Source organism: Sinocyclocheilus rhinocerous, unplaced genomic scaffold, assembly GCF_001515625.1.
Source record: "Sinocyclocheilus rhinocerous isolate Xijiao unplaced genomic scaffold, SAMN03320098_v1.1 scaffold3288, whole genome shotgun sequence".
Taxonomy (NCBI): domain Eukaryota; kingdom Metazoa; phylum Chordata; class Actinopteri; order Cypriniformes; family Cyprinidae; genus Sinocyclocheilus; species Sinocyclocheilus rhinocerous.
Window position 1 is genome coordinate 366,464 of NW_015655612.1, and position 15,679 is coordinate 382,142.

General features: G+C 38.6%; 1 long non-coding RNA gene across 5 annotated transcripts in view; it reads right to left on the reverse strand.

The window, feature by feature from the left end:
* Positions 1–13,450, reverse strand: part of LOC107718824 (uncharacterized) — a 158,436-nt gene extending 144,986 nt beyond the window's left edge. For 4 of the 5 annotated variants that reach the window (XR_001637460.1, XR_001637457.1, XR_001637456.1 and 1 more), the window contains exons 1-2: positions 13,312–13,450; positions 7,159–7,311 (exon numbers count right to left, since the gene is read on the reverse strand). This is a non-coding gene — a long non-coding RNA (uncharacterized LOC107718824). The other variant, XR_001637458.1, reaches the window with a different exon arrangement.
* Positions 13,451–15,679: the final 2,229 nt, after the last annotated feature.

Sequence of the window (15,679 nt, forward strand, 5' to 3'; positions counted from 1 at the left end):
TAATATATATATATATATATAAGGGCTGAAACTATTCCTTGAATACCTGAAACTATTAACTCGAATACAAAAAATTATCAGGCTTCGTTTTTCCATTTACTGTAACTACACACGGAACACTGTTTCCCCATGGACCATTATTACTGACGCACAACCCGATAAACGCTGGACATATTTAAAGGGATAGTTCACCCAAAAATGAAAATTTGATGTTTATCTGCTTACCCACAGGGCACCCAAGATGTAGGTGACTTTGTAAAAATCGTCACGAGCCGCAGGGTTTAATTTGGTTTTGCTGGTGTATGTTTTTTTTTTACTCTCAAAGCCGTGATTCCCATTGACTTCCATTATAAGACTGACAGACTGCAACGGTTTGAGTTAAAAATCTTCGTTTGTGTTCTACTGAAGAAACAAAGTCACCTACATCTTAGATGCCCACCCTGGGGGTAAGCAGATAAACATAAAATTTTCATTGTTGGGTGAACTATCCCTTTAAGACCGTAAATCAGTATGGTGGTTAATTATGATGTCCCTAAATTAAGTTAGCTATGTTTTGTGAAAGACTAAGCGCCATTCATGTTGATTGTCTCATTCTCTCTCTGTGACACACACACTCCCCATACAGTTATGCATAAAAATACCACAGAAAGATAGTCAATATCACACGGTTTTCACGGCCAGTTTTCACCTCTAAAATCAGCATGATTACGCAACAGTTCAATAAACAAGAAGTTAATATTAAGAAACTTACGTTTTAGACACCATATTGCCTGTTTTTGCTCTATTTCGCCAACGAAAAAATTCCTGTTTTATGTCTCTGAGGAATCGATGGAATGATCGGTAGAATACTCGATTACTAAAATAATCGATAGCTGCAGCCCTATACACACACACACACACACACACATACATATACATATAATGAATATAACGCGTGTGTGTGTGTGTTAAACGAAAGGTCAAAAATATAATTTCATATAATTTAAATAACCATTTGCATCTCAGGTTTTTTTTTTTTTTCCAAGTGTGTGTAACAAGGGTGTGCTTGGCCGCAGCTCTTTCTTCAGCCTGTGTAAAACTAAGCGCTCATACCGCCGCACACATAGCATTTAACACAGCATGGGCACACGTTTGCACATCTCAACACCTTACATTACTGCGCTCATCTGTGCAATTGCATTCCTGAGACAGCTGCAAGTTCCTGTCCACTTGTGCTCATGCACATCCCAAATAACTCTCTCTACTTCAATGTCACCACAATTACACAACACAGGCATGGTACCAAGGTCCGGTTTGCAGGCGTGCGGTAATAATTGGGTTGTATTTTATGGTTTGTGTATTTTAAGATTGTGAGAAATAATAGCTCGGCTGAATAAATCATTCATACGTTTAGAGTGATTACCGGAGCGAGAAGAGGGGGGAAGCTGGATCGCCCAAGATAGATTACCCATAATGCATTTCAAGAAGGCAACTAATTAGCAGAAGAAAGGTCAAGTAAAACCAGAAAGTGATTAGAGAGAGGAGACAGAAAAAGAGAAAAGAGAGAGCGAGCGAGCGAGAGATGTTCGCATCTCACATACGTTTAGTCACTTTTGGAATGTGGCCAAATTTTTTCCCCTGCCTCGATAACTGAAAGCAGTCGCTTCAATATTTAATGAAATGCTTATGTTGTGGCACCTGGACACATCCGCATCCACAGCGACCCGCTGCCTCCCAAGTGGGTCATTACTGTAGCCATTTGCAAAGGGCACGGGCCTCTCTCCGCCAGCAATGATGCCAGTCTTCGGGAATCTGCCGCAAAACAGCAGGGGACGTGGGGGCGGTGCCGTACTCATCTACCGGGAGGACGGAGTACCGCTGCAGAGGAGAAAAAAAGGCAACAACAACAGCCCAACGTTGCACCCAGAGCAAAGCTACTCCCACTAAGCCCTGCTACGCTACAGCCCGCAGCCAGGCTTCTGCTGCCTTCTACGCCCAGAGATTACAGCACACTGCCAGCGCAGGCACGGAGGACGCATTTCTTCTGGCGCATCTCTCCTGTCAACAGCGAAAACACAGCTTTGCGCTGGCACCATGTGCCCCCCCTCCCCTTAATGCTCAAATGCATCAATACCTTCAGCCATCAACGGGGAGCAGATGTCCTCCGCTACCGTATCCTTGGCCGGGATTGGGAGCGCTGCTTTAAAAAGCATTAGTCTCCAGGTCCAGGATGGCTGCCTCAACGTGGCCCACCACCCGCTTCCACTGGCAGGTGATCCCAGGGCCTAATGGAATTTAATTACTTCAGCCACATTAATCATGGCTACAGTGGAACAGCCACTATTTCATCTCCACTCTTAGGGGTTATTAGTACAAATACACTGTCAAACTGCATTGTGGAAGTGGCATTTTAGGTGTCATCACCTGTACATTTATTAAAATCTATATCAATATCTTTCAGCGGACACTGCTCTCACCACCCCCCTCCTCGGTCGTCTCCCGTGCACATTAGGGTTTCAGACAAAGTTTCCTGGCATGAAGTGACACCGGTCTGAGAAACTTTTCCTTCATTAATTCTTTCCTGCCACTCCTGCCCGTCTTTCGACGATTGATTGGACGTGGCTGGCAAGGACAGCGGAGCAGCGCTTCAAGACAACACTCTGAAATAGAGACTTCATGCCCTGACTCGATGCAGGTGTCAAAAGCATTACTCAATTCATTATATTATTAATGGTCCGATGGTCACAAGCGTGACCATTTTTTTTTTCACAACAGTAACGTTTCATAGATAAAACCTGGCAAAGTATACTTGGCTAAAATATCTATTGTTGTTTTTCACCAGCAAAACAAACCAAAAAAAAAACTAAAAAAAATTTAGGAAATGTATTTATTTATTTTTTATTTTATTATTATTATTATTTTTTTTTTACAACAGTATAGTATAGTTAAAAAGTTTAATTGATGTTGTCCAGCTATTAATTATTCCTTATAGTCGCTATAATACTGACTGTGGAGGTGAGGAAAGGAAAAAAGGTGAAACCACAATAAAAACTCCTGCTATACAAAATATTTCAACAGCAGGTAATTCAGCATTCGCTGTTCCATAAGTTTCAATATTTCCTAATGCAAGTCTCACATGAGGATTTGATCACACTGCAACAGCTGAATTAGAGAGACCTGCAATAAGAAATTCACCTCATTACAAAAACCTTAACCTCCCGCATTCTCCACCAACTTCCAGGTTTTATTTTATGTGACAACCTAATTTAAACGCATATCTTTTCCATACCTGAAGAATTTCAAACATGCTATTTTGTTGCACCAATTTAATAAATACCAATAGACATCGCAGCAAAAAGTTCACTCAAGATACAACTAAAATCAATCCCGAATCAGGTTTGAATCAGGCAATATAGTAGATCTACAGCAAAAAAAAAAAAAAAAACATGCACGCATTCAAAGCAAATGATGAGAAACTGCCTAAAGCTTTGCTTTGATGAGGATACACCTATCAATAAAAACATAATAGATCTGGATCAGAGAGCTTGTTAGCTCGCTCACAACCACACTAGAACCCTATAGCACTGACAAAAGAAAGTAGGCGCTTTTAACAAAGGCATATGAACAGTGAGGTCTTAAGCGCTGGGCTATATAGATTACTATATGATTACTAGTCTATGTTTGCGCATGCGTGATGTTATGTGTGTGTGTGTGGGGGGGGGGTTGTGTTGATGAGGCTCAGGTAGCCAGAGAGGCAGCTGGGCCGTAACAGAGGATTCTGGGTGTGAGAATGCGAGCGGTGGAACCCTCTGGATCCCTGCCACTCATCTGGCCACCTTCCTAAGCAGGGCAGAAAATCAAACAAGTAGGAAAGAATTAAATAAAAGCAAGAAGAAAAATGATTTCTTATAAATAGCAGGCTTCGCCAGAAGGCATAGGAAATGAGAGCAGCGAGGCGCAGGAGAGGAGCTTGAGCTTGACACGGTTCTTAAAATTGAGAGGGGGCGGAATCAGGGACCTATTGCGCAAAATGGCTCCAACCAAAGCAAGGATTAGTGTTCCTGCCTCCACAGCCAAGATTCTCCAGAACAACTAATCACCTTCAAGTTCTCTCGGTTTTTTTTTTTGTTTTTTCTCCTTTTTCCTCCTCACTGTCTCTCGCTCTCCTTCTCACTCCCTTTCTCTCTCTCTATCCTCTTTAAAGTATCATTTCACCCCTCACAGCCATTATGGCTAAAATTAAGCAGAGAGTGTTCTGCCAGCGCCGATTAGACACATCCCTGGATCCGCGCTGAGGAGAAGGTGTCATGTCAGTTACAGCTCTGAGAAGAAACGTGCTTCGCCGAGACGCTCTACACAGGCAGACTGAGAAAGCGACGTACATCTGTGCCACCCAGCGAAAAGACTTGTGGCAAGAATAGTTTTGATTCGGTTCAGAGGGCTAAAATATCAGCCGGCAATTAGAAACGAGGAGGAACGGCGTACAAAACAAAGCTTTTGTGCGGAACTTTTAATAGACTTCAGCGTGTTGTGAGTGAACAAGTGTTATACAACTCAGAATAAAGACAGATAATACTTTCAAGTGAGCTTAATTAAACTTATCCTGCAAGAATAAAAATGTACATGTGTTTACAGTCGTATGAATATTCTAGTAGCTGGAATTCGCTTGAATTCATTTACTACAAAACAACGGTTTGCATATCAGTCAAATGCATGCGGTGATCAATTAGCTTAATGCAAAGAAACAAACAAGCGCTTCTTTGTTGTTGCTTAAAAATACAAAATGCAGACATCAGCAAATCTCACGTTCACACTTTAACCCACTTACAACAAAAAGCCGAAGAACTGAAGTTTCATAATTAGTTATTGCAAGGATGTGCATAAGAATGCATGTTTACTTCATTTATAAACAGATGGAGTGTTTGCACACCTGTTTAATGTGACATTCTGCGAGAGATCTGCATCTCACAAGCACGGCTGCACCCGCAAAGGGCAGCGATGATATTGATAAAACAGACGTTTTATAATCACAATGATCTGGAGAACTGCACTGCCACAGAAAGTTTAAATGAGGCTTAGATAGGTCACCTTCAACTTTAAGAGTATTGTCTGACCTTTAGTTCTTTAATGTCGAGCCGCTGGTTTTGAAAGAAAGAAAAAAAGAGGAAGAAGGATGGCTGTATGATTTCTCTCCAGTCCTATTCAGAGATGAAATGGGCCCTGCATACTTGCAAATGACTGGGAAATATGCAAGTAATTTACCGTTAAATTCCATAACAGGAAAACCTAATTGTACAGCATGTCCAGCCTAATTGAATTGTTCTACAAGTGCATTACAGTTATGGAAATAATACTGACAGGAGTGATAAGAGATTGAACGGAAGACACTGAATGGAGAATAAAACTATTAGGCTAAAAGAAAAAAGAAAAAAAATCATACACAGAAAGCAATTCAGTGAGATGTGTAAAACAGGATCAAAAATTTAAAATGAACAAATGATTATAAATTAACAATAGTAATACTACTAATAATTATTATGTCCATGCATGCACTAAAAATAAACAACAACAATTAAAATAATAATAAATGCTTCCAAAACAGAAGCATTAAAAATCACATGACTACTCATCCAATCTGATGTTTCAACTTACATGTTTTTACAAGCTACATATTTACACAAAAAAATGCTATGTTTGCAATGTAAATAAAACACTAAATAACATGCTCATTTGTCAAAAATCCAAAAACAGCTTGATGCACCCACAAAAATGCCCTTTTACTTGCCTAGACTGAAAAAGCCGCCCTCTGCTGGTCAGAGACTGAAGTGCAGTTGACCCTTCTACAGTTTTCTTGCAGTGGCCTCTGTCAACTAACAAAAGCAGCCGCGTGTCAAAACAGGCTGTCAATTTCGTAAAAGAAATTGACATGTGAAATGCAGGATGCGCTGAGCAAACACATATAAAGAAAATTTGCATCCACGCTTGTGTGCACCAAACACATTCAGCCAGTAAATACATGCTGCCAAGCCTTTCTTGCAAACAAAAAGTAGACAGATACATACATTTGCACGTGTGCAATTATGCACTTTTGATGCAAAGGTACGCATGTGCTTTATTTTATCAAGTTGGAAGCAAGAAACAAAACAATCTTGCGATAATAATTTTGCTGTGAATATTAGCCTTCGTTTGATTGATGCAAAGAACACGTGCAGTTATATTGAAAAGCTCATGAGTGATAATGTCGAATTGGGAACGTAATATCACCAGTGTTTCCAAGAACCGCTAAATGTTACACTGACTAAAAAAAAAAAATATCTCATTAAATCACATCACTCTTAAACACCGGAACTGCCTAAATATAATGAACCTTATGATCTCAAGCTACAGTATTTCTTTGACAGCAGGTTGTTTCAGCAATGATAGGTTAATGCAATTTCTCTTTTGTTTTCATTCAGTCATCATGGAGGAGATGTCCTTCCATGATGACACGCCGATGGTGAGCAACTTCATTTCAGCCCCAGAATATCTCACGCATGTGACAACACCTTCCTTTGTTGCCAAGAGTGTTGAACTGCTTTGAACTGCCGACTGACAGAATAGGGAAGCCATTCCAAACGCAAATGTAAATTATTGTTACTTACACGTTTAACCCTCTAGACACTGTTCTGTTCTCATATGTGGAGGAATTCTGAAATCATGTTGCCCTCTTTTGGCTGGCATGTGTGACTGCAGATTCTTTCCTGACATAATTACAACTGCTTGAAAATGGGCAGGTGTTTAAAAAAGGATAAAGGTGTGATATCTTGATAAGACGTTGAAGAATGTAAAATATGAATGCGAGATATTTGAAAATCAGATATGACAATGTTACAAATATAAAGGAAATTACCTTGCAGTTTCCTCACGCAGTATGGTACAAAAACATAAATGACTGGATTTGATAGATGAATTAAACTGCAATGACCTGCAAAAAAACCTGTAACAGAAACCCTGTAAAAGAAAACTTGAAAAAAAAAACCTGTAAAAGAAAGTCAAACAACGTAAAAAAAAAATAGTGACCTGTACTCATCACACTAGGCCAAACTACCCTGTAAATGTCTATTAATGAATATTTCCTTTTCATACTAGCTCTATTCTCAACACATTTCCTCCTGTGCTTTCGTCTCATTTTGTACTCACTCGCTTTCTCTGCCTTCCTCTCCCTCACTCCTCTTCAGACCTGCGGGTCACTCCAGCAGGAACAGGAAGTATCCGTCCTCCTTTCCAGAGCTCACCCCTTTGTCAGTTTCCCCATCGTTCTCCCAGCATTCCAGTCTTTGATTTCCCACTCGTCTGCAAAGATAAGAAACAAACCCCAGCAATGGGAACTTTCAGTGAATATCCTTTTCAGCCTTCACACCTACTATCTGTTTTGCTTTCTCTTTTTTTTCCTCCCTCGTTCATCTCTGAGCTCGGGGAAAGTGAAGAGGTGGGTAGTTTATTCAGTAATATTCAGAACGGTTGATCTAAATAAAGATGCTCTTCAAATTCCTGTGTATGTCTAATAGTCTATCATTGAGGGAGGATTACTGATCTGATTTAAACGGCTAAACAATGCTGAGTGGAAAGGAGGAGCGGAAAGAGAACTTTTGTGGTGACAGATGCACTATTGAGAATTTCGGTGGCTCATATTTCAAGCTGGTGAAATAGAGTCGTTTAAACGGCCTGTAGTGTCCAATATATAGCGGTAAATAAACGATAAGAGCTTGGTGATAAGCAACCCTCCCCACACTCTCTCCTCGCAGCTGAATCGATACGGCCTGTGCAGCATATCATTCATCGCATAAGTATAATGAATAGTTGTGTTATTAATCTCATCTTTATACAGGGGTAATATGATAGTTAATTCAGCTCAGTTGAAATGAATGGAAATAAGTTAATCACAAACGCATCACTTAGGAAAATCAATTCGGGCAAGATATTCTAATAACAATACATATAGGCAACGAGCGCTAATTCCATCATGCATAGAAAGCAATATTTCACTCCGTTATTCTGACTAACGCATAAATGGAATATTTCACACTCTTTTCTTCAGTGAAAACAATATAGATTTTGATTTGCTTGCGAACAATTTTAATAAAAAGCTATTGATGGGATATTGATTGGTTAGCTCACGGCACAGCTCGTGGGCCCAGTGTGCAACAATCATTACACGCCATGCTTTTGGGTTCATTTCAACTCGTATGGTCAATAAAGACTCCATATGCTCTTGGCCCTTTGAACACGTCGGGATGCTTTTTCCACAGCATCCTTTAAATCAAACTCTACTGTCAGGATAAGCCAGAAGAAATACTCAAATGTAGCAATGCTCCAACATCCGACTGACCATGAATCAAGATTATGCTGAAACACAAACATTTCGGACAAATTGATACTTTATATCAATCTAATATAAAATAGAAAAAAAGAGTTATTATGTGTTGGCAGTGCACTATGATTTCCACCATCACTGAAACTTTAGTAGTACATAAGTAAACTGAATTTAAAATTGGCCAGGTTTTCAAGTCTTTTCAGCTTTAATTTTCCAGGAATCACTTTTATGCTGTAGTTTCAAAATCTGTGGCATCCCTCAAGGCTCGCTGAGTGGTTCCTTGACTTCTTTCCCGTCTGTACCTTCCTTTAAGAATGTGATCTCTGCACTCCAAAATCTTATTTATCTCCGTGTCACTTTGTAAAATCTTTATTCGTGTGAACATATCTTTTAAATGTGAGAGCCACTGGAGTAACGGCAATAAAAGGCTGAAGAGGGATCAATGCTGAACGCATTACGTCTCGGCACAGAGACTTGGCTTTAATAATCAAAAAATTGATCCATTAAGCTCAGCCTAATTCTTTGCCAAAACGGGAGCGGTGCTCAGTTTTCAACAAAGAATTACAATTTTTCACTGAGACTCTGGTCTAATGACACAATATTGAAGATAGATAGATAGATAGATAGATAGATAGATAGATAGATAGATAGATATCAGTTAAGAGCCATCATTCGTGTAAAGAATTTTTCTTGAAGTGACCTAACATTTACAGAGCCCTTCTCACATGACTGTGATCATTCTCCACACACACTTCAAAGGTTACCGGATGTGCCCAATACAAAGCTGTAAGTGAGAGTTCCACTTTTGACACTAGGATTTACCAAAAAAGATGAAACCTTATCCATGCCACTCTGATGAGCTGGAGCATGTGTGTCTATTCCACAGTGTAGGAGCAAACAGCAAAGTTTAAGAGAGCAGATGATAGGGGGAAGTGGATGAAAAGGAGCACAAAGGAGGTAAACAACCAAAACCCTCTGAAACAAGACCCGTGGCAGAGTCGTTTGGACCTCGGTGGATGTGCAGGTCGAGCATCACAGCGCAGAGACACTTCCTCTGCGCCGTGTCCCTGGGCTGCCGCTGCAACTCAACACCAGCGATATCGATCGGACTCCTAAGCCTCCACCAACCTGGTCAAACCCGAGTCCTTTCTGATATTTACCCACTAAAGTATTCCCTTCTGCTAGCACTGCCAACCCACAAGACATGGAGGGAGAAAAAAAGTCAATTATATACAACATGCTTGGTTTCCCCTCAAGGATGGAATCCACCCTTTCTAATCCGATCAATTCATGTCAGACAGGAGGCTGGATTCAGTGCTATCTCTGAAGTCCTGTAATCCAGGCTAAGTCTTCACACTGCCTGCCTCACCTCCACAAGAAAAGGGTTTGGTCCAGAGCGTGATACAGCAAATTAGCCGTAGTGTGCATTCAGACACACTGCAGTGGATGGGTGCCAGTGTGCTAACAGCTAAGCATAATTGGATAAGCAATTCAGCTAATTCCTATAGTCAATTCTACAGTTGGCACATACAATATAGGGGGACTGGGGCTAGTTGCCACACTTTTTATTTTCATTTTATTTTTGAAAGTCAATTTCTATATTAGCAGGTGTGTTGAAACACATAAAACAATTTAAAAAAATTCTATGCCATTTCATAATAGCATAAACAGCAACATAGAAAAAATAAGTCTTTTGAAGAATTAAGGCATTTTTAAGTATTTTTGAAAGTCAATTTCTATAATAGCAGGCATACTGAAATTAAACAATATAACAAAATATATATATATGCCATTTCATGATAACATAAAAAGTAACAAAAAATATCAAACAATTGTTTTAGCCACAAATACTGTAATTAATAAACTGTACAAATTTACAACTTTAAAATACGTGACAACTTGCCTCAACCTGACCTGATCTTTCAATTAAAATCTACCTTCATTATATACTTGACTCTTGTCTGAATGTTTCATTATATTCACTTGTTTAAACATAAGGTGAATATATTATGCTGTAATTACTTTGGTTGACATAACTTACAAAAAAATATATTTTAATTTAAGAGGGTTTTGAACTAGATATTTGAAAGGTGTGACAATTAGCCCCAGTCTCCCATATTGTAGACATTCAGCAAGGTACAATCTGATATTTCTTTTCCTTTTTTTTTTTTAATCCTTTTTTGACTTTTAGCCACTGGTGAACTATATCCAAGCAGTATATAACTTTGAAGTATTTGGCTGGTGGTGAGACATGGGAAGGTGTCCCATAACAGACACGCAAATGCTAACGGCCAGTGCGCACGGTAAATGAGCAGGAACGAGGAGAGAGTGCTGGGACACTTTAATTTCCACTGACATATTGTGCTTCATGTACAGTCTGAATGGCTCCATAAAGAAAGTGTAATGATGGTCCAGGACCCTGGCCAAATAGCTGACATGCACGGCTTCCCTGGTCAGCTCAGCACCGGGTTTGATCCGTCTCATTACACCAGTCATTCAAATAATGGGTAGCTATGGGAGCTCTGGTAAAGCTGCAACTAATACACATGCCAAAGTCTACATCATAGTGGTTCATTCTCGCTGTCTGCTTAGTATGCACAGGTGTTCAGGGCTGAGAAAGTAAACATATACATCTACATTTTTAATTTATAACATACTATAATAAAATTATAGAAACAGATATAAAATTTCAAAATTACATACAGCAAAAATATTATATGAATAATTTATCTAATTAGCATTATCTAAAAACTATGTAAAAAATAATAATGTTATTTTAATGTTATATTATATTAGTAAAAAAAATACTATAATACTACTAAAAAATACAATATACTTAATATAATCATTTTCTGAAATGTCCTCTAAAATTTACAAATACTAAATATAAATTACAATCAAGAACGTTCTAATCTGATCTTATATGAGAAACTGAAGGAAGCTCAGATAAATCATCACCTATAAAAGGATCTCACGATCCACAGTCTAGCAATAACGATATATTTTCAAACCGGTTGGTAAAAACAGCACTAAAGCTTGTCTACCGGGATCGGAAAAGAACAATAGCTCCTTATTCTCATTCAGATGAATGCATGGCAAGGAGAGGGAGAGGCGCGATAAATCGGCCACCCCTGCTCTTGTCTCGCTTCAAAAGAATCTGTTAGAGAGAGAGGGAGAGGGGGAAAAAAGCAGGGAGCAAGACCCACACGATGTAGTTCCAGCCAATTGCATTCCAGAGAAGTGACCATGGCTGGAGATAAACAATGCACAATAGATCACGCTCCTCAAAAGGTATAAAAGAAAGGCAGATGCCGCAGGAATAAGGCAATAGCAGGAGAAAAGAAATAATCCACGTTTCTCCATCAATTCCGAAAAGCATAATTGTTTAAATCCTTTATTCAGGACTGCCATTAACCCTGTGCAGTGTATGGCTGTAACAATCTGCATGTGAAGGGAAATAGGAACCTTTCTCTCTCTCTCTCTCTCTCTCTCTCTCTCTCCCTATGTGAGGTTGCCAGGCTCACCCTCTCCAAACCACAGCCAGAGCCAAAATCGCTTTAAATTGTTCCTCACTGTCGCAAACAAAAAAGCATTTAACACTCACCCATTGTGCGGGGACTGATCTCTCAACCACTCTAGCACCCCGTCAACACAAGCCCAGATATCCTTCCACAGATATGTAAACAGCCCACTAAGATTTCTTTGTTTGGATTTTGAAGCTGGGTAGGTTTGCCTTTGCTGCGCTTGCTTTTACAGCTTAGAAGCAGGTGGATGACAAAACATCAATCTCTCCAGGCACAATGTGTAGCACGCACGCTTGACACTCTACACAAGCAATATACAATCACACACTCCAATACAGGACTCTCAGCTGTAATGATGTGTGTTTGCTTAAAGGCAGCTTTACTGAATATTTGAGAATTTTTGGATTAAAAACACACAGCACATTAGAGCCTGTGAGGCTTAATGAAGGGGTAATTAGACACCAAAACATCCATCCATAGACATCTGCATCCATAGCATCTGAGCAGAAAATGATAAGGGCAGGGGAAAGTTATTTTTCACTGTTTATATTTTAACCGAAGTATTAATGCAAGACAGGTGCTATAGTCTATTGGGGGAAAATATTTTTTTAAGTGGGGTATTGCCACACTGGAAACCTGTCAGAGAACAACTGATATGCTGATATTTGTGAGATTCTGGCTACTGTATGTGTCACGCTATTTAGTCCAGTGAGTATTTCTCTGAATCAGTCTAAACACATAATCTTGGCTACAAATAGTAATAATAATAATAAATAATAGTAATTAAGGTTTCCACCGTCTTGCCCAGTGAAAACAAATAAAGTTAATTTAACATGTCATACACTGAAACATGCCTTGAACCAGTTCTCATCAGTTCATTTTTAATTAATTTAATAAACACATACTCTTTTTCTTAAATATATAAATAAATAAATACATGTAAATAAAAATAAGCACCTCTTCTATAATTACAGGATAAATACATTAAAAAAAATGTTCGAAATGAGCCAATCGAATCCAAAAAAGATGTCCTGATAGCCTAGTAACAACAAAAGCAGCAAAGTATAAAAGGAAAACATTTATGAAATACAAAACTATCCATGAAACAGCGAACATGTAAAAGGTAACATACAATAGCATCGATCGATTTGAACAAATAATTACTACAATAATGTATGGTTTGAAAAAGAAAAGTGTGACAACTTGCCCCTACCTGGAAATATCAGTCCTGAAAATACTGTTCAAGCTCTTCATAAGTTAGTTGACTATATCTTGTTGTCTAATACATGCAAGTCTGGGTTTATTGTGTTCACTTGTTCACCCAGCAAATACAACAAAAATATGACGATACTGGAATTTTAGTTTGGAGAACAGAAGTCATAAAACTGTGTTTTTACTGCTGCAAAATGCTTCTAGAATAATTGCGTCACATGGGGCGTTTTAGCCTAACGTTACCTGTTGCACTGTGTAGTTTGCTTGTTTTGATTTTGGATAAGCGAATATAAACACCCATCAAGTGATTAACTAATGGTGCGTTCACGCCATATCGGAATTCCCGTAATTACGAGATTCCAACTTATAAAAAGCATTCACGTCCTCGTAGAACTCATAATTACAACTTGTGAACTGGGAGTTTTCTGAGAGCTACGACTTGTACCACGTGACCGCTGTACCACCTGGCCACCGCAGGCTCTTCTTCTTCTTCTTTAGTTTTTTGGCGCATAACAATCTAAATGTATAGCGCCACCTACAGTACGTTGCTGTTGTGCAGTCATGTTAGCTATTATCTTCAAAGTGACTTATGAACATAAAAAAAGGAGGGGAGGGAGAAAAAAAAAAAAATATATATATATATATAATTCTCCATAAACTCTTCCCTTTACCAGATTTCCAGGTTCCAGGGACCCATCTGCCGCTGTGTCTCCAGCTCCTCCAGAATACTTCCCTGGTTCCCTAAAATCCAGATCAGGCTACAGCATCCCTGTTTGATTTTAAATCCTCTCACTCAACCCTGTACTATAAATGTATTTTTTTAACATTTTTTACAAATTTTATTAAACTCATATCCTAACAAGTACCCCAAATCCTTATTTACCTTTCCCTTTTTATTTAAGTATGTTATTAATTCCTTTCTTTCTTCGTCATATTGTTTACAATCGTATATTACATGCTCTACTGTTTCTTTTTCCCCACAATACTCACATAAACCATTCTCATGTACTCCAGTAATAAATAGTGATGCATTCAGTCCTGTGTGTCCAAGTCTCATCCTTGTTATAATGACTTGTTCCCTCCTGTTTCTACCACTAATGTTTCATTTATTATTAACGTTTTTTTAAATATTAAATAAATGCCTTCCCTTATTATCTGAATTCCATATTTCTTGCCAATCCTTTAAAATATTTTCCATAATTATAGTTTTGACTTCACCTACGGAAAGCAACATTAACATCTATTTCTTCCTTTTTTAAAGCATCTTTTGCCAATTTATCAGCTGTTTCATTTCCCAATATGCCCACATGTGCTGGCACCCAGCAGAAACCGACTAATACACCTTTTCTTTGTACACGCCATAATAATGTCAATATTTCACTTAATAAGTCTTCTCTACATGAATGATGGGTGGACAACGATGTTAACACAGAAGCAGAATCAGAGCATATCACTACTCTGTCTGGTCTTACCTCTTCAATCCACATCAATCCTATTATGATAGTGACCATTTCAATAGCATATATTGATAGCTTAGATGATACTCTTTTAGTTATTGATACATTCAAGTCCGGGATAAAAACTCCTATTCCTGCAAGCCCTATATTTGGGTCTTTTGATCCATCTGTATAAATATGCGTACTCGCATAAAATCTTTGCTGTAAATGTCTATTCACCATATATTTAATATTACCCATTTCCTCCCAGTCCCTTTTCTTTGCTAGTATTTCCAAATCAGTTTTAACTTCAGGAATTAACCAAGCTGGTACCTCGCCCCATACTGGAGACATACTACATTCTATATTTGCAATCTGATATCTTTCTGCTAGTTGATTAATATTCCATCCAAAACCCTTCCCTTTTTCCTTTGTATATTCCCAACAATTATTCAATACATCTTTAGAAATATGTTCTCCAGCATGACTCTTCATTGATGTCCAATATACTAGGGACAATTTTACTCTACGTAAACGTAATGGCATTTCATTTGCCTCTACTAATAGTGCATTGACTGGAGTTGTTTTAGTTGCTCCTAGACATATCCTGAGTGCTCTGTACTGTATTCTATCTAATCTCCTTAACAATGTTGCTGATGCTGCATCATACACCATACATCCATAGTCAAGTATAGATCTAATCAGGGCTTGATATATTGTTAACATAGTTTCTCTATCTGCTCCCCACTCTTTTCCAGCAACTGATCTCATCACATTTAAAAATGTCCTGCATTTGTTATCTGTTCCTTCAATATGTTTCTTCCAAGTATAACTTTCATCTAACCAAATTCCCAGATACTTAAAAACAGGAACTCTTTCAAAAGGTTTACCTTAAAATACCAGCTCAGTGTCTGTTGGAACTTTCACCGCAGGCTCTGTTTAGGCGTTGATAGTGTTGCCATAGAGAAGCATATTTCCGAGTCCGAGGACGTGAACAGCTCGGAGTAGAACGTCACGTGCTGTCATCTCGAAATTACGGTAATTACAATATGGCGTGAACGCAGCATAACACTAAACTTTATATGTCATACAATAGCACATGTCTTTTACAAGATGTTGAGAGATTCTGTTCGTGTACACTGCTAATATATTGCAGAGATACATTTGGTTATTAA